Source organism: Salvia splendens, chromosome 6 (assembly GCF_004379255.2).
Source record: "Salvia splendens isolate huo1 chromosome 6, SspV2, whole genome shotgun sequence".
NCBI lineage: Eukaryota > Viridiplantae > Streptophyta > Magnoliopsida > Lamiales > Lamiaceae > Salvia > Salvia splendens.
The window spans coordinates 18,679,268-18,703,059 of record NC_056037.1 but is presented as its reverse complement, the minus strand read 5'-3'; the positions used below and the strand labels follow the sequence as shown (position 1 = coordinate 18,703,059).

The window sequence follows — 23,792 nt, the reverse complement described above, 5'->3', positions numbered from 1 at the left end:
AATTATGAAAATCAAACTTGTTATGAGTTTTAATTTAGGTTGACTAATTAATTTAATTGATTATTTTTGCATATTATCATTAATAAAATTTATAATTATCTTACAAATATAAAATAATCATGCATCTAACAATATAGTAATAGAAATGGATATGTATGAAATACTCCCTCCGTCCCGGACTACTTGCACTTATTTCCTTTTTGGGCGTCCCAAGTTATTTGCACTCTTTCATTTTTAGTAAAAATTATCACCCACAACCGCAATTGTTGACTTTGTTATACACTCATTCCTTAATCTCCGTGCCAAAAAGGAAATGTGCGAGTAGTCCGGGACGGAGGGAGTAATATCTAATCTTCATTGTTCATACTCATATACATATATACTACTAACCTAAGACATAATATATACTCCCTCCGTCCCAAGTTACATGAGTCGTATTCCTTTTTGAATTTTTTTTTTCGTATTCCTTTTTGAATTGTCCAAAGTTACTTGAGTCATTTCTCTTTTTGGCTAAAAACAAAACATCTAATCACACGTACTTTATTCTTTCTTTCACTTTATTCTTTCTTTCACTTTATTCTCTCTTCTTTCTCTTACTTTATTCCCCCCTCTACTTTATTTAACTCACTAAACACAACTTTCTTAAATCTCGTGCCAAAAAGAAACGCCTCAATTAACGTGGGACGGAGGGAGTACATACATATTAGAATTTTCATAAACAAGGATGTATTTAAATTGATGTGTATAAAACTGTTAAAAAGAAAAAACTAATTTCATCAATTGATTAGGTGTGATCTGATGGTTGATATGGAAGCCACTTGAAATTTAAAAAATAATAAAATAATAAAAAGGTAAAAATGGTAAAACACAATTGTACATGACTTCGCTACATGATGTAGTTGTATTTGTACATCATGTTCTATTAGTACATGATGTTAATGTATGAAATGGTATTTTAATGTACGAGTCTCACATATTAATGTATGTACGTGACTGAATAATGTTTACATTATCATGAGCATATCGTACATTACTTTCCGACTGATGAATTTGTAAATTTGTGGATGCTATATAGTAGAGCTTCCATCCACAAACTCATGAGTCAGAAAGTAATGTACGATATACCTATGATAATGTATACATTATCATGGGTATATTGTACATCACTTATCCAGTAATGTAGCATCGTATTAATTCTCTTAGGGCAAAAAGTTAACATCATTCACTAAGGGTTTCTAGGGTATAATACCATCATATTAACATAACGTTCACTAAACGGAGGAAGTTAGATCCAGTCCCCTAGGGTTAACTTATCCATAGGGCTAGGGTATAGTATCCACAAGATTACCCTAGTGAACGATGTATTACTGAGTCGGTACTACACCCTAGCCTCATGGATTGCTAAACCCTTGGGGAATGGATATAACTTTCGTCACACACTCAATAAATTATAATCTACATTACGTAGAAGGGGCATATACATTAAAACACATCAGTGTATACATTAAGTTAATGTACTAATCCATATAAATGATGTAACAGTAATATACCCAAATTGCCCTTGAATGTACGAAAATAGTATAATAATGTACAGCGATGCTTTTAATCAAAGCCATTAGATTAATAGATCCAATGATTATATTAGTCCTATGTTTTATACTAGGGGGTAATAAGGAGGGTAATGCACCTCTTCATATAGATAACTAATCAATAACTATATTTATGGGATTATATTTGATAGAAATAAATTATTAACAACTAATTTTTTTAATATGCACATCAAAATAATTATACCACAATCAATTCTAGGATCCTCTATGAAAAAAGTCATTGCTACCAACTACTACGGGACCAAGAGCATGATCAAAGCGATGGTCCCTCTCATGAGACACTCAACTTCAGGTGCTCGAATTGTTAATGTCAGTTCAAGGCTTGGAAGACTGAATGAAAGATGGAATGTAACAGCATCCGCAACGGTGGTGGGGAAGAAGGCCGCCGTCCGTGCCAGCGGCGAGGACGAGGCTCGCCGCCGCTGCACTCGCGCCGCTGGCACGGCGCTGCTCGATGCATCGAGCAGCGCCGTGCCAGCGAGCAGTCGACGTGGCGGCACACGATTGGGCAACGGCATAGTCGTTGCCTTTGAATAATTTTTTTTTTAAAAAATCGTTAATAAATTTTAAATAATGAAAAAAAATAAAAAAAAATTATTTTCCAAATCCCAAAAATATGACCATTTTTTTGCCCATTTTTCTAATTTTTATTTATTTATTTTTTATTTTTTTCCCCAAAATCATCTATAAATACACACATTCATCATCCATTTATCACATCAAATCATCTCTCATTAATCTCTCATTCATAATTCTCATACAAACTATCAACACATTCATCCCTCACTCAAAACCTCAAATGGATTTCACCCATATTATGGCGGAAGCGGAGTGCGAAGAACAAGAATACTACGAACAACACCGTGCCACTTACGAAGCATATGTCGCGGCGAATACCCCCGCTCCTCCTCCTCAACGAACTAGATCAAATCGCCGCTACATCCATCGTGACCGGGAAAGAGCCCACGAAAGGCTCGTTGCCGACCACTTTGCCCACCAGCCGCGGTTTCCGGCAGATTACTTCAGGCGCCGTTTACGCATGTCAAAGCGCTTGTTCATGCGAATCGTCAACACATTGTCCGCACGTGTTGAATTCTTCCAAACAGGTCCAGATGCAGCCGGCCGACAAAGTATCACGCCGTTGCAGAAGTGTACGTGTGCCATCCGACAACTCGCTACTGGGTAAACGGCCGACATCTTCGATTTGCATATCGGTGAGTCCATTGGAATCCTTTGTCTAAAGAATTTTTGCGAGGGCGTTCGTTCAGCTTTCGGGGATGAATTCCTTCGGGCACCCAGCACCGATGATTGCGAACGATTGCTTCGTTTTCACGAATCAGTCCATGGCTTTCCCGGAATGCTTGGCAGCATTGACTGCATGCATTGGAGGTGGAAGAATTACCCGAATGCTTGGAGGGGGAAACACTTAAGCGGTCACAAAGGCGGCGGCCCAACACTTATCCTTGAGGCGGTCGCCGACTACCGCCGATGGATTTGGCATGTATATTTCGGCGTTGCCGGAGCCAACAACGACTTGAACGTGCTCTATTCTTCACCACTCTTCAATGATGTAATGAATGGTGTAGCACCGGCGATCGACTTCACCATCAACGGAAATACATACCACATGGGTTACTATCTCGCCGATGGTATCTACCCAAGGTGGTCGACGTTCGTGAAGACGCTTCACAACCCGCACGACCCGAGACGGGTTATTTTTGCGCAGCGTCAAGAGTCCACGCGGAAAGACGTCGAAAGAGCCTTCGGGGTCCTTCAAGCCCGATTCAACATTGTGAAGGCCCCGGCTCGGCTGTGGTACGTGAATAATATCGCCGACATTATGTTCACGTGTATTATCTTACACAACATGATTATAGCCGACGAAGGGCCGAGGGTGGCTAGCTTGTACGACGAGGATGAAGCCGTAAGCTCAACAGCGAGGTCTCCCCCACGCCGAGGTGAGCATACGACGGTTGGCCAGAGGATCGAGACAAGGCACACAATGCGCAATACCCGAATCCACATTCAGTTACAAGAAGACCTAATCAACCACATGTGGATGAAATTCGGCAACGAGTAGTGGTTTTTTTAATTTTTAGTATTTTGATTATGTAATTTTTAATTTTTAGGCTTTTAATTATGTTGTTTTTATTTTATTTGTCATTTGTAATTTTATTTAGGTTTTTTTAATGAATTTTATTATTATGAAAATGTTATTGTTTAATTGAATTTTAAATTAATTGTGCTCGTCCTTGCGGAAGAGCACAGTTGTGGGTGTTGTGCTCTTGCCAGAGAGCAGGCAGAAAAAGTGGGGTCGGGCCCACAACCGTACCGCTAGCTAGAGCACGGTTGTGGATGCTCTAAGACGTCCACCGTTTCATTTCCAATTTCTGTTTCCCTTCACCGCGTACCTTATTATGACTGCCAAAGGAATGTCACATTTGATTGTGTTGAGTTAAGAAGAAAATTGGAAGAGGATGAATCACTCTCTGAGGAACTCATCGACCGGACAATGGATATGTTCTTGGAGCAAGTAAAATTGGAAGTTGGAAAGAGGGTGGTTGGCCTCAAGTTTACACAGACTACTCTTTGACAAAATTAGCTGTCAACACTTACACGAGGTTAATGGCTCGGATATACTCGGAGCGGGTGGAGGGTGAGAAGATATATATGAACTGCTGCTGCCCCGGCTGGGTGAAAACACGTATGACTAATTGGGCCGGGCACACTAGCCCCGAAGAAGGGGCTGATATGGCTTGCCCTGCTTCAAGACCAAACTGTGAGTGGAAGATTCTTTGCTGAGAGGCGCGAGATTAATTTTTTTTGGTTTCTGGGGATTACAAGATATAAACAGGGCGTAATACAACCCAAAAGGAAGGAATACATATGGAGAAACTGAAGCTGAAATTACAACGAAAAGAAACAATAAACCGTGAACAAAGTTTAGCCGAGTCGAGGAGGCCTCTTCCCGCAAGACGAGATACGCCCCGGTAGTGCTCTCGGTTTGGCGTGTCGTCCCCAAAGGTAAAACGGCTACGTCTCTGGTGAAGCAGCACCACTATCAGCAGAGCTCCGGCGAACTGGATGGAGGAGAGGGCAGAGCTTCAACAGAAAGACAATGCAGAGAAAGGGAGAGAGCTTATGAATGCAGAGAATGCTTGTTTGTATAGCTAATGTAGTGGTATGGCTAGCCTATTTATAGGCCAAGCCACCATGCAGGGTCAACCAAGCCATTGAAGGCTCATCATGGTAAATTCGTAACCTTCGTTGGTTACAGGCGTGTGGCAGGAGTGTGTCTTTCGCGTGTGGAGCGTGTGGATTTCTTATGTGGCAGCCGTGACTGTGCCTCGCTTGACGATGTGTCAAGCCACTTGGACTGCTGACTCGGCGGTGGTCATGGCCAATTCGTAACCGTCGTCGGTTACAGGCGTGTGGCAGGAGTGTGCCTTTCGCGTGTGGAGCGTGTGGATTTCTAATGTGGCAGCCGTGACTGTGCCTCGCTTGACGATGTTTCAAGCCACATGGACTGCTGAATCGGCGGTGGTCTAAAAAGATTAGTTTGGGCCAAGCACCAAGCCCAAAGACCAATTGCCAAGTCCAAGTCCAAGTCCAAGTCCAAGATCAAGATCGGGATCGGGATTGGGCCCGAGGCCCGCGGCCCGCGAGCACGAGCACGAGCACGTGCTCGGGCTCGGGCTCGGGCGGCGGCGGCGGCGGCGGCGAGCGCGTGTGCGCGCGTGTGGGCTTTTTCACCTATCTTGGTCAACTATAATTATTAAGTAACATAAAGTCACTTAATTTAAACACATTAAAATATGTGTTAATCCTCCAATGTGGGATAATTAACACTAGTTAATTATTCCCTAAGCTCCAACTTCAAGCTTTATTAAAAGCTAATTATGCCCAACTTTAATCCACTATTTCTCACTCACCGTAAATCGGATTTGAGAAAGTGAATATACTACATTTATCTACGTAAAATGTAGATCGACGCTATGTCATTTAATTTCACAAAATTAAATGTCTCGTCACATCTATTATTTGGTCAAAATCCATTGTCCGGGAATATTTAATCCATGATTTTTTACAATCCCCCACATGAGTGGAAATAGCCGAATGCATAGTCGACACCATCGGATACACAGGCGGCTTAATAGCGCGATGCTTTGAACTAATCCCCCACGGCGTGCACCGAGACAATGGTGTTAACGCTTAAACACCTCAACCTCATCCGTTCTCACGTTTTGTGTCCGTTGCGGTCTTGGACCCCACTTTGGATTCATAAGTGCGTTTTATGAAGCGACCACACTTCGCACTTACATAGGTGATTCTTAGTCAAGTACCTTGCCATACTTGGTCTCTTTGAGAAGTCCATCTCTTTGAGATATTTAAGAACCATTAAAAGTCATAGACTTAGCCTGTACCACTAGGCAAGTTCTCCAACACTCTATTGCTCTCTAGGGAATAGATATAGTTGAGTGTTTCTCATGAACTCTCATAGCTTAGTTGTCCCTTTGAACCAAGTTCTTGGGATCTCCAGTCATCATGGTTGGGTTACCACTATGATAATTCTTTAGTTTGTGGATTTCAAACCCATTCCCTCTAGCAACTTATTCATTTAATCACGGTTTAACCCTTTGGTTAACGGATCCGCTAGATTATCTATTGACTTCACATAGTCAATTGTAATCACCCCTGTTGTGATCAAATGTCTCACAGTGTTATGTCGTCTACGTATATGTCGAGACTTACCATTATAGAAACCATTGTTTTCCTTTCCAATAGTCGCTTGGCTATCGCAGTTGATCAGCACTGGTGGCACTGGCTTAGACCAACATGGAATATCTTCAAGGAAGTTCTTAAGCCACTCGGTTTCTTCACCAACCTTATCTAAGGCAAGGAACTCCGATTCCATTGTTGATCTGGCTATACATGTCTGTTTTGTGGATTTCCACAATACAGCACCACCCCCAATAGTAAAGACGTATCCACTTGTTGAAAGTGAGTCTCTATTATCGGATATCCAGTTCGCATCACAGTACCCTTCAAGTACCGGGGGGTATCTCGAGAAGTGTAGCCCATGATTTTGAGTATGTTTTAAATATCTCAAAACCCTCACAAGAGCTCTCAAATGCTCTTTGCTAGGATTGCTCGTGTAACGACTCAACTTGTTCACGGCACAAGCAATGTCAGGTCGAGTGCAATTAGTCATGTACATAATGCACCCGATGACCCATGCATACTCTTCTTGTGCAACGGGCTCGCCTTTGTTTTTCCTCAAGTGAACATCGAGTTCAATTGGAGTCTTAACTGGTGCGCCATCATAGGCCTTGAATTTATTCAATATCTTCTCAACATAATGTGATTGTGTTAAGATGATTCCATCAGACGTTCTTAGAATCTTCATTCCAAGAATTACATCGGCTAGACCCATATCTTTCATGTCAAAGTTTCTCTTTAACATGGTCTTTGTATCGTTAATTACTTGAGTGTTGCTACCCAAGATTAACATATCGTCAACATATAGACACACTATAACATGACCGTTATTAGTGCTCTTGATGTAGACACATTTGTCGCACTCGTTGATTTTAAACCCATTTGATAACATCACATTATCAAACTTCAAGTGCCATTGCAATGGCGCTTGTTTTAATCCATATAGAGACTTTACGAGCTTGCATACCTTTTCCTCTTGTCCAGGTACTACCCTTCGGGTTGCTCCATATATATTTCATCTTCTAATTCACCATTTAGAAACGCGGTCTATACATACATTTGATGAATCTCAAGATTGTGCAATGCAGCAATAGCGAGAAGCACTCGGATAGATGTAATCCTTGTTACAGGTGAATATGTATCGAAGAAGTCATGTCCTTCCTTTTGTTTAAAACCATTTACTACTAATCGGGCTTTATACTTATCAACCGTTCCATCGGCCTTAAACTTTCTTTTAAGGACCCATTTGCATCCTAAAGGTTTAGCACCTTCGGGCAAATCAACCAACACCCACGTGTGGTTTAGCAAAATTGAATCAATTTCGCATTGAACAGCTTCTCTCCAATGTAACCCGTCTGGGCCATCGAATGCTACTTTTATAGATGTCGGTTCTTCATCTAACATAAAAGCAATGTAGTTAGGACCAAATATTTTTGTTGTTCTGACTCTATTACCACGTCTTAGTACTCTATCCTTTGGATCGGGCCTTGCACGCTTGCGTGATTCAGGTTCCTCATCCGCTGATTTAGAACTAGTGGCTTCTTCTTCCACTGGTTTAGAACTAGTGGCTTCTTCAATTCTTGTCTCAGAATTGGTTGAGACTTTTTTTTTGTCTTTGCAAGGAAATGTATTTTCGAGAAATACAGCATTCCTCGACTCAATTGTTGTTCCTACTGTGATAGTCGATATTTCAGACTTGTGAACAACAAATCGATATGCACTACTGTTAAGTGCATATCCAATGAAGATGCAATCAACCGTTTTAGGTCCGATTGTAACTTCTTTGGGCGGAGGAACCTTCACCTTTGCCAAACACCCCCACACTTTGAGGTATTTGTAGGATGGCTTCCTTCCCTTCCACAGCTCATAAGGAGTAACATCTTTTCCTTTGAGAGGAATCTTATTCAAGATATAGTTGGCTGTCAAAACAGCTTCCCCCCACATGTTATGTGGTAATCCTGAAGTCAGATGCAGTGCATTCATCATCTCTTTTAGAGTTCGATTTTTGCGTTCTGCAACACCGTTAGATTGTGTTGAATATGTAGCAGTTGTTTGATGAATTATACAACTTGCGTTGCATAACTCCTCAAACGGGGCTACATATTCGCCTCCTCTATCGCTTCGAATCGTTTTGATTTTACAACCAAGTTGATTCTCAACTTCGTTCTTATAATTTTTGAACGCTTCTATTGCTTCATCTTTACTTCTTAAAGATAAATGTAGCAATACCTTGTGCAATCATCTATGAAAGTGATAAAGTACTTTTTACCACCTCTAGTTTGCACCATCTTTAAATCACATACATCCGTGTGAATTAATTCAAGGGGTTTTGTGCTTCGTTCAACTGAGTGAAACGACAATTTAGTCATTTTTGCTTCAAGACAAATTTCACATTTATCTTGGGTATCCACTTCATTAACCTTTAGTAAATCTAAATTCACTAATCTTTTAATGGCTTTGAACTTACATGTCCCAATATACAATGCCATAAATTTGAAGACTCAGTCAAATAAGAGGAAGTAGATGCTTTATTATTATTCGCCAATGGCTTTGCAACACTGCGAGTTGCCACACTAAGCTTGAAAAGCCCATCGGTTACATAACCTTTTCCGAGGGATTTTCCAAACTTATACAAAGCAAACCTATCAGACTCAAATACAAGTTTAAACCCCTTATTAACTAGTATTGATCCTGACACTAGGTTCTTGCGGATGTCCGGGACATGCAGCACATCCTTCAACGTTATTGTGACGCCAGACGTCATCATGAGGATCACATTTCCGATGCCAAGGACTTCGGAGGATGCTTGATTCCCCATGTTGATCTTTCTTCCTTCAACCGCGGTGTAGGAGGCAAACTTGCTCCTATCTGAGCAGACATGAGCAGTAGCGCCGGTGTCGATGTACCAGCCACCCTTGTTATCAACAAGGTTAACCTCTTCAGTGACCACAGCAATGAGGTCGTTCTCGTCCCAGTCCTTGAACTCCTTCTCAACGACGTGGGCTACCGGCTTCTTTTTCTTGCTGCGGCAGTCCTTTGCAAAGTGGCCTGGTTTGCCACATTTGTAGCAGTCGCCTCCAAACTTCTTTGAAGGCTGCTTTCCCTTCCCTTTGTCATTTGGACGGTTTGGGCGAGGGCGTTTGTTGGAGGGACCGCCTCGCTCCAACAGATTGGCTTTGGCTTCATTTGGGGTGAAGCCCTTAGCCTTTTGGTCGCTTTTGCGCACATCAGCCTCAATGCGCAACTTCACGATCAAGTCTTCAAGGGTCATCTGCTTTCGCTTGTGCTTGAGATAGCTCTTGAAGTCCTTCCAACTGTGAGGAAGCTTGTCATTGATCGTGCACCTTAGGAATTTATCGGGCAAGGTCATCCCTTCAGCCACTAGTGCGTGGATGATCATTTGGAGCTCTTGGACTTGCTCCATGACAGGTCGAGAATCGACCATCTTGTAGTCCATAAATTTGGAAGCTACAACTTGTTCAGTCCCTGCAGCATTATCTATGCTATACTTCTTTTCTAGGTTTTCCCACATTTGTTTAGATGTGGTTACATTGGAGTATACATTGTAGAGACTATCATCTAATGCACTTAAAATAAAATTTTTACATAGATAATCCCCCTTACTCCAAGCTTCATAGTCCGCCATGACTTCGAGCCTAGTCTCTTGGTCGCTTGGCGCGGGTGGCTCGTTTTCCGTGAGGAAGTTGGCGACGCCCAATGTTGTCAAGTAGAACAACATCATCTGGTACCACCGCTTGAAGTCAGATCCTCCAAACTTCGGTGGCTTCTCGGCAGGTGGCATCATTCTTGTTGCCAAAGGTGCCGCACTTGGTCCATGGAAGGAACCAATTCCGTTGCCCCCGAAGGAGCCAAGAACGTGGTTGGGCATAGAGCCCCCACCATTCATGTTGGGCATAGAGCCCGCCATGGTCATGTTGGGCATAGAGCCCGTCATGTTCATATTGGTCCCGGAGGAGCCAATACCCGTGTTGGTCCCGAAGGAACCAGCACCCGTGTGAGACCCGAAGGCCCCAGCACTCGATCCATCAAAGGATCCGAAGGAACCACTAAAAGTGGAACCAACTGTTCCACTCGAGGTAGATCCGCCAGTGAGCCCATGTGTGTTAACATATACCCAAGGGGTTGTTGATGAAGATGGATAGAACCCAGGGGTTGGCATCATCGACGGAATCGATGAAGTGTTGACAGGTCCAGTGGTCGCCTTGGTGGAGGAAATGGCGGCGGTGGTGGTGGCAGCAGCGGTGTTGGATTCAGTCGACATCTCCAGCAAAGGTGTTAAATGTTTCGAAAGTTTTTAGGTTCAGTTTAAAGTCCAAATTCCTTCAAAAGCAAGTTATATCTCGTCTTGCGATTGTTGGTTTCTGGGGATTACAAGATATAAACAGGGCGTAATACAACCCAAAAGGAAGGAATACAAATGGAGAAACTAAAGCTGAAATTACAACGAAAAGAAACAATAAACCGTGAACAAAGTTTAGCCGAGTCGAGGAGGCCTCTTCCCGCAAGACGAGATACGCCCCGGTAGTGCTCTCGGTTTGGCGTGTCGTCCCCAAAGGTAAAACAGCTACGTCTCTGGTGAAGCAGCACCGCTATCAGCAGAGCTCCGGCGAACTGGATGGAGGAGAGGGCAGAGCTTCGACAGAAAGACAATGCAGAGAAAGGGAGAGTGCTTATGAATGCAGAGAATGCTTGTTTGTGTAGCTAATGCAGTGGTATGTCTAGCCTATTTATAGGCCAAGCCACCATGCAGGGTCAACCAAGCCATTGAAGGCTCATCATGACAAATTCGTAACCGTCGTCGGTTACAGGCGTGTGGCAGGAGTGTGCCTTTCGCGTGTGGATTGTGTGGATTTCTTATGTGGCAGTCGTGACTGTGCCTCGCTTGACGATGTGTCAAGCCACTTGGACTGCTGACTCGGCGGTGGTCTAAAAAGATTAGTTTGGGCCAAGTCCAAGTCCAAGATCAAGATCGGGATCAAGATCGGGATCGGGCCCGGGCCCGGGCCCGAGGCCCGCGAGCACGGGCACGGGCTCGGGCGGGCGGGCGGCGGCGGCGCGCGCGTGTGAGCTCTTTCACCCATCTTGGTCCACTATAATTATTAAGTAACATAAAGTCGCTTAATTTAAACACATTAAAATATGTGTTAATCCTCCAATGTGGGATAATTAACACTAGTTAATTATTCCCTAAGCTCCAACTTCAAGCTTTAATTAAAAGCTAATTATGCCTAACTTTAATCCACTATTTCTCACTCACCGGAAATCGGATTTGATAAAGTGAATATACTACATTTATCTACGTAAAATGTAGATCGACGCTATGTCATTTAATTTCACAAAATTAAATGTCTCGTCACATTTATTATTTGGTCAAAATCCATTGACCGGGCATATTTAATCCATGATTTTTTACATTTCTAAGATACTGGATGGCGTTCCTTCTTGGACGAGAAACGAAGCAATGGTGCTGGTAAGTAAAATTGCATGTGCCTGCTGTTTTAGTTTGATGTATGTTCAAAGCTGAGTTATTTGCACTGCTTACTCGGGTTAAAGCTTTGATACAAAATTGGTGTTGTTTGTATTGAAATTTTGGAGCATTCTCTCCTCTATTCTGAATTCTATTGATGAGGCAATTACTCTGTGGCTAACTGGTTGTGGTCTGAACACTCATGTCTTTTCCCTGCAAGAAATGGCAAGTTTGAGAGCCTAACTCTATTCTAAATGACTATTATTTTTATTTTATTTCCTTACCCAAAAAACTCATTTCAATAACTCTTGAATCTTGATATATATTATTTGCACATACTTTTGAAAGCTTTATCGTTTATTAAATGGAGTACAATTAGTTAGAAGTCTCTGCTAAGTTGAGCCGTAAGTGTATTCTTTTTTCGGATGTCTCAACTAAGTGGAGTAATTCCTATTTTGATAAAAAAACAAAATATCTAATTATTTTTATTTTATATCAAATCGAACTCTCTTTTATCTCTCCTACTTTATTTTTCTATCCTATTTTATTTTATCTCTATTTAGGGTGTGTTCACTTTAGAAGAATTCTAATTCTAACATTTTCAAGAATAGAAATCTTTCTAAGAATTGAGGGAGAATTAGGCACCTATATAATTCAATGCTCCATTGTTCAGTGTATAAGATTTGATTACAAATATGACCCAAATAGTAACTCAAATGCTGATTTTGACCTAATCAAATTATGGATTGACAAATTTAACTCCAAATGATGAGTGAGAGAGAAGGTAATGAGGTGGAAAGGTGGGCAAATGTGTAAAATTAAGTCCATTTCTTGGTGGAGAGCACAATATACAAACAAATCTTTTCTATTGTCCAATATTTCAATTTGCCCATTTCTTTGAACAGGTGCCCAGTTCTAAGGCTTCCTCCAATTAATTAGGGGAAGATGAACAATTATAATTCTCGTAATAGGGCCAAGAATTGCCTAATTCTTGGAAAGTGAACACGCCCTTTTAACATATTGAACACAATTTCTTATTTTTTTTGTACCCATAAGAAATGCAGTAACTTAGTTGGCATAAAAGGAATATTATTCATCCTAGTCTATTTTTAAATTTTAGTACTTTATCTATATTACTATTATTAGTTATTCCCTTTGTCCAACAAGTGTAAATACTTTTGGTTGAACACGAGTTTTAATACACAATTGATAAAAGTAAGAGAGATATAGAAAGAAAAATTAATTAAAGTATTGTCAGTGGAGAATGAGTATCACATGATTAAAGAGAGAGAGTTTCTTAAATTATGCACACTCTTATGAGACGGACTAAAAAGGAAATATTGCATACTCTTGTGGAACGGATGAAGTACTTATTTTTACAGTCTATTTTTCAATTTTAATATTTTATTATAGTATTAATTTATTTCAAATGACAAACATTTGATTATTTAAAGCATAGATATATTCCTAGTCTATTTTTCTTAATTATTTCAAATAGCAAATATTTGATTATACTAAATATAAATATAGGGATGTATTCAGATTCATAAGCTAAATAGTGTTCAAAATCAAAACATTTGTAGTCCATTGGATCTTGTGATCAACGATTAGATTAATGCAACGTGTCATCTAATAATGTAGATTATTAGTCTAATAATGTAACTTAGCTAATAATATACTCCCTCCGTCCCCCAAATATTATCCCACTTTGACCCGACACGGGTTTTAAGAAATGCAATGAAAAGTGAGTTGAAAACGTTAATGGAATGTGGGTCCTACCACTACAAAAAAGTGCGAAATAGTGACGGAATTAGTGACGGCATCCAATAGCTAAACTATTAGTGACATAATTAGTGACTGAAACTGTCAGTTACTAATTAGTGACAGAAATATCTGTCACGAATGCGAAACAGTTGCGTATGGTTTCCGTCATAGTAGCTTTAGTGACGGAAATATCAGTCACTAAAACTTTTTACTGACAAGTTTATTGACGGATCTGTCAAAACTTGATCCGTCACTAATCTGTTATATGAAGAAATTTCACTAATTAGTGACGGAAATATCTGTCACTAATAGGTGATTTTTTGTAGTGTAATTTTATATATTAGTTTTATAATAAAATGTGAGCAGGAATGAGTTAGTGGATTATGGGGTCCCAACCATATTTTAGTCTAATAATGTAGCATTTTAGTCTAATAATGTAGCATCTTAGTCTAATAATGTAGTTTATCCCAACCATCCAATCTAAGGATCCAAGAGGTGAGATTTCCTTCGATTTTTGACATAAATTTCACTTATTGACCATAGTGCGCTCCAATAAATATATACCCAATTTTGATTGAAAAGATATGGAGAACTTTTAGAAATGATAACGTATGATTTTAAATATAAATATGCAAAATAATTATATAATATGCTTTATTTGATATTGTGATGTATAGCCGTAAAAAATGTTATTAATAGTAGTTATGACGGTGAAACGTTTTGCATTATCGACAATTTTAACGGCGAGATTGATTTTATCGAAATTTACCGTATATATTTCGAGTTTCTAACACTCATTCATTATAATCACTATCTCTCACTGCCCTTACCACTCATGTCGCAATTGTTTTCGAGGACATTGATGCCGACGTCAAAAAACAACTCATAACTATAAACAGTTTTTGGGCCCCCTGTAATGCCCACCATTTAATTATCTTAACTTTTACGATAGTTATCGCATTACGGAGTGGATGCCTTTTTCTAGTCACCTTTATTTTGAGAAATGTATAACCATGATGTTCGGTATGCTTGAATGATGACTAATTTCGATCTAGAAATAAAGAAAATAAGCATGGTTTGAATCAAGAATGAATGCGCGTTCATGTATTCCCTTAAGTAAATGAAATACAATGTTGTTATATTCCAAGCTATGACTTAGCTTACAAAAGAAAATAAAGAAAATAATACATAGGAATATCAAAGTGGAGACGCCTTGTATCTATTCTTCACGAACCCAAGTCGTCTCTATTTCTAGCCGTGAGTGCGGTCTGTTCGCCGAGGACTACCAGCGGCCACAGCCAACCAAACTTCACTTTCTCCTTGGAATACAAGAACCTTAACATGCAGACAAAACTAGATCAATTATAGGGTGCAAACAAAATAGAAATCTGCCAAGTGAAGGAGAAGTGAAGAAGAGGACAACCTTACCTTTAGGTGGAAGACCAGAGGCTTGCCAAAAGGGGCAATATAGCAGCAACTCCTGCACTTCTCAGCTCATAACCAAACGCTGCCACTAGTCAGAAAGTGGGCAGGCGCAGCACAGTTGCAGCAGCTCTGCATCTTTGCTCCTAACCAATCTCGGCAGCCTCTAATTCTGCACTCTGCAAACCAACAATCAACATAATTTCAAGAGTCTTTATTTTCCTAGTACACCATCAGATTTTCAGTTAAAGGTTGCAGCAGGATCCTAAAAGAAAGGATTTAGTGCAGGAAGAAAACAAGGAATACAACAGCCCCAATTAAAGCCTCACCAGTACACACCCTCCTCTATAAAAAAAAACCCTTCATACTCAACAAATCCCCTTTCAATTTGAGGGATTTGTTTTTGTGTTTAGGGTTTTTGATTAGAGATTTCTTCGAAGATAAGGAATGAGAAAGATGAGTCGATATAATGAGGTGATGGTGGAGTTAGGTACGTGGCACCGGCGGGTCCTGACCGGACGACGGTCTCGCCGGAGAAGAAGGGGGCGACAGGCTCTCGAATTTGAGGAGTTGCCTACCTAGGGTTCAATTTTGAGGATTTTGAGTTGTGAAAAGGGAATGAGGGAGAGAGGCCGACGATGATGGAGGAAGGGAGCTCTTTCTTTTTTTTAAATTTTGGGCGATGAAGTAGTAGTTGGGACAATTAATTTAATTGGGCAGCCTTGATCTTTAATTCATTTGGGCCATGACATCTTTGGTGAGAAATGAGTGACTAAGTGAATGCCTCAGTAATTGCCGCACATTTAATACCTCAAATCGGACTGTACAAGATAGTTCCTTAAGGTCTTTGTTTTGAGTTGTAACGGGGCTTAGGGTTGTATTGTGTTTCGGTAAGGTCCTAGGGGTTCTAGGTTAAAATTTGAAAATATAAACTAGAAAAAGAAAAAAGAAAAGCACATGAGTCAAGAGACCAAGATCTGAACAACTTTACTTGATCAAGCGGGGTTTCCTTCTTGCCACTTGACAACTCCGTTGGTCAAGCTACGACCTTGCTTTTATCTTTATGGCTTATTCTTAACTATTGACTTAATGGGTCGGTTTACAACATTTTCCTGTCCCTTTTTCAACTTTTCTCAACTCTTTCTTCAACATTTTTTTGAACTGAGCTAATTCACTTGATCAACCTGGCTACCCATTATTTCGGTCCTTCTATCGCTATCCCCCTTTTCTTTTTGAAACAATCCATCTCTCGACCCATTTTCCTCATGTGTTTGTAAAATGTAAAAATTTAGGTTTAAGGTTTCAAAAGACGGGTAAAAGTGTATACGGCTCAATTTGGTTTACTAAGGGGTGCCTTGTTTGATGAGGCGGGTATGTGAAACGAAAGAAAAAGGCTCAAATGGCTAAGTCCTAATGCCTTTAGTCCTTACTACTTGTGCAATTTTCATCTAAATATCAAAAAGCAGCCTCTCATATATATATTTTTTTTGTAAACATAGTAGATAGTGTTCTACTTTGGCTTATAACTCACATTCTAGAGAGGCTTCACAAAAGGTTTTAAATTGAGCATTTCCATCATACTTACGTCATTCAAAATGATCAAGTTAAGCAATCAAGTTTCCACGTGTAAACATATTGAATCCTTTTTCTAACTCTTCCCCAAACATTCATATCTTTCATTTACCCAATTCCATGCATATTGTCCTAATTAAATAGACTAACTCTCCCCTCTCCCACTGCATATTAGCTCGCCCTCGAGCGACTTGATGAAGTGGAAAAAGGGTTAGACAACAGAACAGGTATAACAAAAACCAAGTAAACTTCTCACACTTTGACCAGACACTGGGCTAAGTGGGAGATAGTGCCAAAAAACAAAATCATGCCGAAAACAAGAAAACAAGAGTAAAACAAGAACACATAGTCAAGAAAAAGACAAGAAATCCAAAAAATTCTCACACTTAGACAAGACACTGGGCTAAGTGTGAGATGGATAAAAACATATAATTACAAACTAAAAACAAAAAATAAAACAGAGATTGTTTTGAAACTGAAACAAGCTGGGAAAGATGGTATACTATTTTCTCCTGGATGAATGGGCAGGGTGGGTAGAGGTGTGCTTGGTCGGAGTAGTGGCATGCCTAGCCTGAGGTGAACGTGTAGAGGGAGGTGGTGGGTGCATTGCGCTTGGTTGTCGCGCCAAGGTGCTTGCTGGGTCACGAACTGCCTCCAACAGTCTCCCCATCACAGTCCCAATTCGGTTCATCTGAACCAGATGGGCTTGAGAGTTCTCGACAAGTTGTGCCATCATCTGCTCCATTCGCAGCTTCCAATCAGTGTCGCGCTGGGCAGCCTCCTCTGTCTGCTCTACCCTCAGGCCACTAACGCTAGCTGGGGCCTTTGGTGTTTGCTTGGGCTGGCTGGGCGATCAGCTTGCCTCTGCCTTCCTTCAAGTTGGCCCTTTGGTTGCTCCCTCTGGCCAAGAGTGTAGAAGTGAATCCTCCCATGTCTGCCTTTCGCCAGCACCTGTATTCTGAAAAAATAATCAAGGTCAAACGGTTCGGGGGGGGGGGGGGGGGGCAATGGAGGAGGCGTCTAACACTCTCCTGATTCTCCAGAATCCAGTTCCTCCTCAAGTAAGCTCCCAGGAGATGGCACACGTTCAGGTAGCGAGCTGGGTGGGTAGCTATTTGATTGATTGAATAATCTAGCCAGAACCCCAAGTGAACCTTCCTCTGCTCTTTTATACACAACATGAAGTAAAGCTCAGCCAGAGTAATCATGGTTGTGGTGTTGGCCTGGCCCAAAAGGTTGCAGCCAAGGTAGACTTGGGCGATGCGGAGGGCAGGGTCCTCAATATGGTTTCCCCGGGACTCCGAGGCCTTGAATGCTGGAGCTTTTTCGTGGCTGAGGGCTCTCCAGGCTGCCTGCTGATCGAAATCAGCCTTTTTGTTCGGGTGGCCTGTGTCACGCCCGAACCATTCCCCATTGGTCACCTGGTTGTTTGTATAGAGTCCCATTCAGATAGAGAACTCATTAAGGCTCATTCGTTGTCCGCGGCCAAATACCCTGAACGTGATGCTCCTGGCCTCGAGGTCGACCTCTCCAGTAAACTGAAAGGAGGTAAAGAACTCCTTGGCCAAAGCTTCGGGAACGGGAGTGGCATCAATCTCCAGCAGCCACTCGATACCTATTCTGATGATGTATTCTGTTAACATCTCCTCGACCCTTATCTTTTCCAGAGCGGGCTGGTGAAGCTTCTTTCCTTATTTCAACCGCTTCTGCTTGGTGACCCTCTGGTTGACCTCCTCTTGCCACTTTGGATTATCAAATTCCAGCATCCTCTTGAGGAGGTCTGCGGTCAGGACCACAGACTTTTTAGAATAGTTCACGGCAGGGGCTGGCTCAGGCCTCCCCATGCTTCGCCTGGACGTCCTGGTCCAGCGCAGCTCGCGCTCTCCGGTCTCACTGCCCTCATCATCATCTCGCGGCAGTGGGGCAGCTGGTTGGTCAACGTCCCGAATGACTATCCCTTGGCTAACAGGGCACGTTCTCTTTGTGGTTGGCTGGGCATGTTCTTTTCCTTTCCTCTTCTTCTCCTCCTGGCATGGCTGTCGTCTACAGCCTCTTCTTCATCGATCAGGTGCCTCATACGACACGACCTTCTAAGTAGTTGCTCCTCCTCCCTCTCTTGGTATGGTTCATCATGGAGCGTCTGTAGGAAGTTCCAGTCGACCCCCCTGCTTTGAAGTAATGTGTCACTGGGGAGGGGCGGACGGATCTCCATGTCGTCCTCAATCTCCACCACTTCAATCGGCTGTGGGCGGAGTTGGAGCCATAGGGATGGGCGCCTTCTTCATCCTGTCTGGAGCTAGCTCTACCGGTGTCCTCGACTGCCCGCTCGATTTCTGCCTCCTCCAGCCTCGAGGTAGGGATGGCAGTGACCTCGGCTGGGTGAGCCATAGGCTGCTCAACAACCTCCCCTTTCTCTACTACATATGGGTCCACCACTGATACAGTAGCTCCACTGTAATTATCCACTAATTCCAATGGGTGGGTGATAAGTCGTATTCTATGCCTTGGTTACTGGTCAATATGATGTGCATAATTGATTATATCTGCAAAACAGTTGCTCAAAGTGTGCAAGTTGAGTGTTCTAGCCAGTAGGCAAAGCTTCAGATACTTCAGGTGAAAAGGGCGTCAGAACGATTACATACTGACCAGGGTAAAGAACGATTACATACTGAAAAGGGCGTCAGAACGATTACATACTGATCAACCACAATTAAGGGCAAAGAAGTCATCTCGCCATGAGGTTTTACCCTAAAATCAAGGGTAAGCCTCCCTATAATAGGAAGCCACTTGGAGAGAGAGACAGGGCACTCATTCATCATCATCACTCTTAGGTAGAATTCTCTCGGTAGTTCAGTCCTTCAGCCCAGTCCAGAGTCTCGTTCCTCGCCACAGCCATGGTCACTTGAAGATAATCAGTTCGCCGGAGTTCCATTCTCTCGTTCCAGTCAGCACGATCGTAGTTAGCAGTTCCATCGCCCGGCGTGGCAAAAACAATCTTTCTTTGCTTTCTAGTTAATATTGTTTGTTTTCTCTACGTTGGATCTTTCGCATTTCCAGTATTTTGCTTATTTTGAAGTCTTGGTTGTGATCCAAACGTTTTCTAAATGCTATGAAGTTGTTTTCCAGCATCGATTCATGTTTGTTTTCGCTTCTTTATGCCTAGATAGTTTAGATCTAGCTGTTACGGTAATTTCCAGTGTGGAATCTCATGTTTTAACTTCTGTAGCTAACCTCTCTGAGTTTGAAAGTCTAGATAGCTATTAGATTTTAGATCTGAATTAGTTAAGTTTGAAAACCCAGTTTACGTGATTTCTGTCACCCTGCATGTTGACCAGTAAGCATAATTGCAGTTTCAGTTTTCGATCTTTTGATTCGAAGTTTTAATGGTAGATCTGAGCTGTGAAGTTTGTTAATCTGTGTTTCTCGTTCATGAAATCTGAGATTGTTGATCTGAGTTTATTCATGTTGAAAAAGATAACATCCACATCCAAGTTTGGGACCACTTTTACTTTTTAGTCACTTTTGCTTTTGTCCTTTACTTTTTCTACATTTTCAGCTGGTACCCTACAGATCTGTCAGTCTAGTAAACTAGTACTTTCCATATTACTTCCTGAAAACCATGTTCCCAACTTTCCACGTACACAGCCGCCTAGTCAGTAGAGTACCACCTTAAATTCCATTCTAGATAAGTCTCAACCCAAAGCGTGGTAGCTAACCAAACCTTTCCAGAATATCACCACAATTCCCAAAACGCATTCATCTCTGTGGGATTCGACCCCTACCTTCACTATACTACCCGGTAGAAGAGGGTTGAGGAATTATTGATACCAGGTTCAGGTTTAGCAGGGACTTCCATACTGATCAGTAGGATACACCCTTTTGCTTGAAACGACACCTGCACAAACCTGCTCTTTCAGTGGGATGTGGACTTGTGGGATTTAGGGGAAAGAGGCAGACTTTGTGTTTTGGGGGGAGATGCTAGGGGTTTGGGCTTCGGGAGTAGGGATGGTAGGATTTCTAGATCTGGAAAATACTAGGTTTGCTCTGAGATGGGCGAAAGCCGTCGCGGCGTCCGTCCCTATGGGTAAACTGTCGAGGAGCCTCTCTAGTTGTTCCGATAACCTTGGATCTACTGTAGGAAGGGGGAAAGCGGAGTAGCGGCGCTAGGTTTTACTGGCGGCACCGCTAAGGCTGGGACTGAGGTCCACCGTCCGCTGCCGCTGATTTCGGCACTGCCTTTCTTTGAGGATGTTGCGTGGTCGCTGGCTCCGTTCTTCATCATTTTGATGGTAATGTGCGGCTTGTTCATTAAAATCGGGGGCGATTTGGGGCTAGGGTTCCTGCGATTTGAGAAAAATTGAGAGAGAAACTTAGGTACGGTTAGAGCGTGAGGAAAAGTGAAGGACGTTTCAGAATAAACTCCATTTTATTTGAAATAGAGTCGTTCGGCTTTCCCACTATGCTTCATATATTAGGCGCGCTTTTTCAGCTATCCTTAGCCAAAAGGTGGCTTCCCCTCGACGCTTCATCTCTCCTTGACACGTCGGCAGTTAAGCGCGACTCTTCAGTTTCCTGCCTTGATCAAGCCACTGCATTTATACCACAAAATACACCTAGTACCCAACTGATCAAGTGGACAAGTCAATCTAGATGAATACTCAAATAATAACCACTCGATCAATTTAACTTTCTTTATATTTTCATATTTTATATTTTTTTGTTTGTTTAACTTGAATAAGGAAAGACATATTTACACTAAGTTACTAAGGAGTCGACTGAGTGCCTTTGGGATGTCACTTGATCAGTTTATAAATTTCAAAATCCTCTTTTAGCTCGATCAAGCAGACTACCCAAAGGTACCCAGTTACTCCTTTTACCTGCGATCACTGGAGAGATTCGGGTATGAGTCTTCCACCACGTACACCTCGTTCCCATCTCTATAAGGCTTCACTCGATGGCCATTCACCATGAAGGAAGACGAGTCAGGGTCACTTCCTTGGAATTCGATTGCTCCATTTGCAGGTGTAGCCACAATGGTATAGGAGCCTGCCCACCTTGACCTCAGCTTCCCTGGCATCAGTTTTAGTCTTGACTGGAACAGCAGCACCTTTTATCCCACCTTGAGCTCCTTCTTTCGGAGGTTCTTGTCATGCCACATCTTCGTCCTTTCTTTGTACGACATGGAAGAGTCATACGCGTCGACTGTTACTTCCTCTATTCAGTGTAGGCCTCAGCATTCAGATTCATCTCCTTGACAGCCCAGAAGGCTTGATGCTCAATTCCCACCGGTAAATGGCACATCTTCCCAAATACCAGACGGTAAGGGGACATTCCGATCGGCGTTTTGAAGGCGGTACTGTATGCCCAGAGCGCGTCCTCTAGTCGGCGGCTCCAGTCCTACCTCGTTGGATTCACCGTCTTTTCTAAGATCGCTTTGATCTCCCGGTTGGACACTTCGGCTTGGCCATTCGTCTAGGGGTGGTAAGGTGTGGACATTCGGTGGTGGACGCCGCATTTTCTCATCAGAGCTTCAATTGTCCGATTGACAAAATGAGTTCCTTGATCAAATATGATGGCCGGCGGTACCCCGTACCGGGTAAAGATATTCGACTTTAAGAACTTGACCACCTCCTTGGACTCACGCGACTTGGTTGCCTTGGCTTGAATTCACTTGGACACGTAGTCCATTGCCACTAGAATATATAGGTTCCCTTCAGATGATAGTAAGGGTCCCATGAAATCCATCCCCCATACGTCGAAGATTTCGCATACTATCACGGGGACTTGCGGCATCTCATCTCTCGCCGAAATCCCTCCAGTCATAAGCGTCTTTATGAATGGAGGTCCAATAAAACCCACTATCGAGCACCTTCCTCACTGTTTTTTTTGGACCGAAATGACCGCCACAAGCTAGTGTGTGGCACTGGACCAATACGTCTTCTTGTTCCCACTCGGGTATACATCGACGGATGATTTGATCAGCTCCCATCTTCCACAAATAAGGATCATCCCAATAGAAGTAGCGGGAATCGCTCTTGAGTTTCTGCCTTTGCGCTCTTGTGATCTCAGCATTTGTGAGCAGCTCGCCCGTCACCAAATAGTTAGCCATGTCAGCAAACCATGGCTCCTTCTGCTTGTGGATCTCCTTTCCTTGGTCAGCTTGATTTATCCTCTCAGCTTTGATCAGGTACAAATGCTCTTCGGGGAATGTGTCGGAGATGGCTTCCCCATTGTCCTCTTGCATGATTCGGCTTAGGTGATCAGCCACTCTGTTCTCCGAACCTTTCTTGTTGATTGCCTCCCAGTCAAACTCCTGCAGAAGAAGAACCCATCTAATCAAGCGCGGCTTCGACTCTTTCTTCGCTAGAAGGTATTTGATAGCAGTGTGGTCTGTGTAGACAATCACTTTTGAACCCAGTAAGTAGGGTCTGAATTTCTCGAAGGCATAGACTACTGACAGCATCTCCTTCTCTGTAGTATCATAATTCTTGTACGCTTGATTGAGGGTCTTCGAAGCGTAAAAGATGACATAGCTTTTTCATCGATTCTCTGGCCATGAACCACCCCTACAGCATAATCGCTTGCGTCGCACATCACCTCGAAGGGGTGACTCCAGTCGGGGGCGCGGATGATCGGAGCACTGATCAATCTATCCTTCAATATCTGGAAGGCAGCCTTGCAGGCATCGGAGAATTCAAACTCCACTTCATGTTGTAGCACCCTCGTCAAGGGCTGGGCAATCTTTGCAAAATCTTTGATGAAACGCCTGTAAAAACCCGCATGGCCCAAGAAAGCCCGAATTTCCTTCTGGTTAGTGGGGTGGGGGACCTTCGCAATAACCACCACCTTGGCTTGATCGACTTCTATTCCCCTGCTTGACACGATGTGGCCCAGGACAATGACCTCCGTGACCATGAAATGGCATTTCTCAAAGTTTAATACCAGATCCTTCTGCCGACATCTCTCCAGTACTCTGTTTAGGCTGTGAAGCCCTTGCTCAAATGTGTCCCCATAGACAGTAAAATCGTCCATGAAGATCTCAATGCAGTCTTCTAGTAAATCAGAGAAAATGCTCATCATGCATCTTTGGAAGGTACCTGGAGCATTGCAGAGGCCAAACAGTATTCTTCTGTAGGCGTAGGTGCCGAAGGGGCATGTAAAGGTGGTCTTCTCCTGGTCCTTTGGGTTCACCGCAATCTGGAAATAACTGTTATACC

The 23,792-nt window shown here is 42.5% G+C and overlaps 1 long non-coding RNA gene and 1 pseudogene across 1 annotated transcript; one reads left to right on the top strand and one right to left on the bottom strand.

Moving 5' to 3' along the window:
- The first annotated feature begins 1,826 nt into the window (after positions 1-1,826).
- Positions 1,827-12,756, top strand: LOC121808924 (annotated as a pseudogene).
- A 2,012-nt stretch (positions 12,757-14,768) lies between these two features.
- LOC121808110 lies at positions 14,769-15,458 on the bottom strand. The gene is made up of 3 exons (XR_006052116.1): positions 15,333-15,458; positions 15,010-15,182; positions 14,769-14,916 (listed from the first exon to the last, which is right to left on the bottom strand). It is a non-coding gene; the product is annotated as an uncharacterized LOC121808110 (long non-coding RNA).
- Positions 15,459-23,792: the final 8,334 nt, after the last annotated feature.